This window comes from Rana temporaria, chromosome 2 (assembly GCF_905171775.1).
Source record: "Rana temporaria chromosome 2, aRanTem1.1, whole genome shotgun sequence".
Lineage (NCBI taxonomy): Eukaryota > Metazoa > Chordata > Amphibia > Anura > Ranidae > Rana > Rana temporaria.
The window spans coordinates 532,617,825-532,622,729 of NC_053490.1; positions in this window are offsets into that span (position 1 = coordinate 532,617,825).

A 4,905-nucleotide genomic window follows, 5' to 3' on the forward strand; every position below is an offset into this window, starting at 1 on the left:
ATAGGAGAGGGGGGGGGGGGTGCAGGTGATGTGACATTTTCAGGAGAAAACTGACACTAGACTTTACATGACGCAGCACAAATCTTGTAATTGCTGCAATAAAGTCTGTGATGAGATCATTATTTTTTTATATTTGTCAACCCCCCCCCCCCCCAATCGGTGTAATGGTACAAGCAGCCTGTTGGACCCTGGATATAAATTTAAAGGGGGGCAGGCAAATCTCTTGTTTTACCACCCCCTTTACCCAGACCACCCACCTAAAGAAGGACACAGAGGTGCTCGGGGATGTACACATGCTGCAGCAAAAACTAAAGTGACCATTCAGGTGAACCCACATGCACCCTACAACCTTGTACAGAAAGAACAAGAATACCCTCCAAGGTTCCAAGGTGCGGGGCACTATTATGGGCACAACAGACAATGCAGATCTGGGGCCAGATTCACGTAGATCAGCGGATCTATAGATCCGCTCGATCTACGTGATTTAAGATCCGCTCCCGCAAGTTTGAGAGGCAAGTGGCTAATTCACAAAACACTTACCTCCAAACTTGCGGCGGCGGATCCTAAATCCCCCGGCGGAATTCAAATTCCGCGGCTAGGGGGAGTGTACTATTTAAATCAGGCGCGTTCCCGCGCCGATTTAAATGCGCATGCGCCGTCCGGGGAATTTCCCGGCGTGCATTGCTCCCACTGACGTCGCTAGGACGTCAGTGGTTTCGACACTTACGTAAACGACGTCCATCCGTATTCTAGAACGACTTACGCAAACGACGTTAAAAAATTCAAATAAGATGCGGGAACGGCGGCTATACTTAACATTGGCTGCGCCTGATAAAAGCAGGGGTAAGTATACGACGGGTACGCCGCTACGGAAACGTCGTAAGAAGACTGCGTCGGGTCCGCGTACGTTCGTGAATTTGCTTATCTCGCTGATTTACATATTATTCAAGGTAAATCGGCGCCATTTTTAAATTGAAAAAAATATCCGACAGTGTAACACTGTCAGATCTTAGCCCTATCTATGCGTATCTGATTCTATGAATCAGGCGCATAGATAGGACCAGTGTAAGTCAGAGATACGATGGTGTATCTGTAGATACACCGTCGTATCTCTTTGTGAATCTGGCCCCTGGTGTTTATTTTATACTAGACTATTACAACTTGTTTGGTTCAGTTATCCATGGACAAGGCATTATGGGCAGGGCCGTTTGAAGGAATTTGGGGGCCCCAAGCATAGAAGAAAAAATGAGACATTTTCAAGTTGAGAAGCGGGGGGGGGGGGGGGGCGTACCGAATTTTATTAGATTAAGGCATGGGGGGGAGGATTGCTGCCGAAAACATTACTTAAATTGTTAGGATATCTTACAATCCCCCGCACAAGACACTCTGCCGCTATACCCCCGCACAAGACACTCTGCCGCTATACCCCCGCACAAGACACTCTGCCGCTACACCCCCGCACAAGACACTCTGCCGCTATACCCCCGCACAAGACACTCTGCCGCTCTACCCCCGCACAAGACACTCTGCCGCTCTACCCCCGCACAAGACACTCTGCCGCTATACCCCCGCACAAGACACTCTGCCGCTATACCCCCGCACAAGACACTCTGCCGCTATACCCCCGCACAAGACACTCTGCCGCTATACCCCCGCACAAGACACTCTGCCGCTATACCCCCGCACAAGACACTCTGCCGCTATACCCCCGCACAAGACACTCTGCCGCTATACCCCCGCACAAGACACTCTGCCGCTATACCCCCCCCCACAAGACACTCTGCCGCTATACCCCCGCACAAGACACTCTGCCGCTATACCCCCGCACAAGACACTCTGCCGCTCTACCCCCGCACAAGACACTCTGCCGCTATACCCCCGCACAAGACACTCTGCCGCTATACCCCCGCACAAGACACTCTGTCGCTATACCCCCGCACAAGACACTTTGCCGCAATACCCCCGCACAAGACACTCTGCCGCTATACCCCCGCACAAGACACTCTGCCGCTATACCCCCGCACAAGACACTCTGCCGCTACACCCCCGCACAAGACACTCTGCCGCTATACCCCCGCACAAGACACTCTGCCGCTCTACCCCCGCACAAGACACTCTGCCGCTATACCCCCGCACAAGACACTCTGCCGCTATACCCCCGCACAAGACACTCTGCCGCTATACCCCCGCACAAGACACTCTGCCGCTACACCCCCGCACAAGACACTCTGCCGCTACACCCCTGCACAAGACACTCTGCCGCTATACCCCCGCACAAGACACTCTGCCGCTCTACCCCCGCACAAGACACTCTGCCGCTATACCCCCGCACAAGACACTCTGTCGCTATACCCCCGCACAAGACACTTTGCCGCAATACCCCCACACAAGACACTCTGCCGCTATAACCCCGCACAAGACACTCTGCTGCTATACCCCCGCACAAGACACTCTGCCGCTATACCCCCGCACAAGACACTCTGCCGCTATACCCCCGCACAAGACACTCTGCCGCTATACCCCCGCACAAGACACTCTGCTGCTATACCCCCGCACAAGACACTCTGTCGCTATACCCCCGCACAAGACACTCTGCCGCTATACCCCCGCACAAGACACTTTGCCGCTATACCCCCGCACAAGACACTCTGCTGCTATACCCCCACACAAGACACTCTGCCGCTATACCAGGGTAGTAGCCACCTACAAAAGGAACAGTTGCCACAGCGAGAGGTCCCTAGGGGAAGGTATACCAAGGCAGTGTCTGGCTTGGTATAATGACTTTTGACTAGTTTGTCGCGGATAGAGGTAGCACGTCTGAATGTTATTTGTGGGGATACCCCCACATATTTGTTGAGCGTCACGTCTTCCCTCAGCAAATGCCAGTGGGTTTCTAGTAATGACCTAATGTCTAGTGTTGAGCAGAATATGCCATATTCGATTTCGCGATATATCTCGAATATATATTCGAATATTCGAGATATATTCGCTAAATTCGAATATTCGTGATATTTTATCGAAATTAATTGAATGCGATTTTTCGCTATTGCGAATGCGAAAATAATTGCGATTTTTTTAATAACTGCGGTAGGAGCGCTCTGATTGGCTTAGAATATTCGTGATATTTTATCGAAATATCGCAACATGCGAATGCGATATTTATTGCGCAATTTCGAGATATGCTGGAGGAGCGCTCTGATTGGCTCAGAATATTCGTGATATTTTATCGAAATATCGCAACATGCGAATGCGATATTTATTGCGCAATTTCGAGATATGCTGGAGGAGCGCTCTGATTGGCTCAGAATATTCGTGATATTTTATCGAAATATCGCAAAATGCGAATGCGATATTTATTGCGCAATTTCGAGATATGCTGGAGGAGCGCTCTGATTGGCTCAGAATATTCGTGATATTTTATCGAAATATCGCAACATGCGAATGCGATATTTATTGCGCAATTTCGAGATATGCTGGAGGAGCGCTCTGATTGGCTCAGAATATTCCTGATATTTTATCGAAATATCGCAACATGCGAATGCGAAATTTATTGCAGATATTTCGAAAACTGCTGTAGCAGCACTCTGAAATCGAATATGTATGATATTTTAACCAAAATACATATTGCGATTGCGATTTTTCGATCGCGCATGCGCAATTGCGCGAACAACACGCGACCATTTCCTGGAGCCTTGCCAGTTTCCCAATATTACAGCAACATGGTGGGAAGCAATTTCTCAAAGTCTGAGGAAAAGTTGCTGATTTGTGTAAGTATTTTGACCACTGTTATTTCATCATCTTCAACTGCATTTAAGTCTAGTTTAAAAGTTAGTATATATGATCAGATATTAGTATTTAACCAAAAATGTGTCTCCTGCTTTTACAAAACTACAAGTCCCAGCATGCCTGGACAGCTGCAGACACCCTGGTTGGCAAATGTGTATTTAGGCACTTTTCCTTGTTATTTAGCATAATGAATTTAAAATTTTTTTGGACATAGGACGTATGCGAACGTCCTGACTTCAGTGTCCTCAAGGCCCAAGGACGTTCGAATACATATTGCCCTTTAGATGTTGCAGAACTACAACTTCCAGCATGCCTGGGAATGCTGGCACTTCTAGTATTGTAAGTTCTGCAGGCCCACATTTTTCAGGCCTTTATGCACGGGTCTCTAAACTGTGGCACCCTAGATGCAGCAAAAGTAAAATTCTTAGCATGCACTGAAAGACCGTGGCTGATGGGAGTAGTAGTTTTGCAACAGCTGGAGGTGGACTGGTCTTGAAACCCAGAGTTAGGTAACAAACCCGTAGTGTTTTGCAACCATTCTGCCTCCAGCTGGTTATTTTCTGTTGAAAAGCCTGTGGCGTGCAAAACACAACCCAAAAACTCCACCCGGTGCAAGGAAAAATTTGCACACACCTAAAGAGTGACATCACAAAAAACTGCGACGGTTGCATACGTCAGTGGTCCTCCGAAAAGGTCCCGTCTCTGACCCCCCGGGGCGTTAGGCTCCTAGGCTCCTGACAGGGAAAAGAGTTACTGTGGTCCATACAGCCGAAGCCATATGGACCCATCTCGGTCCAAGCAGCGCAATCAACACGCGAACAACACGCGACCATTTCCTGGAGCCTTGCCAGTTTCCAACTTATGATCGCAGCGCAATCACACAGCAACATGGTTGGAAGCAATTTCACTAAGTCTGAGGAAAAGTTGCTGATTTGTGTAAGTATTTTGACCACTGTTATTTCATCATCTTCAACTGCATTTAAGTCTAGTTTAAAAGTTAGTATATATGATCAGATATTAGTATTTAACCAAAAATGTGTCTCCTGCTTTTACAAAACTACAAGTCCCAGCCCAGCCCAGCATTTAAGTCTAGTTTAAAAGTTAGTATATATGATCATA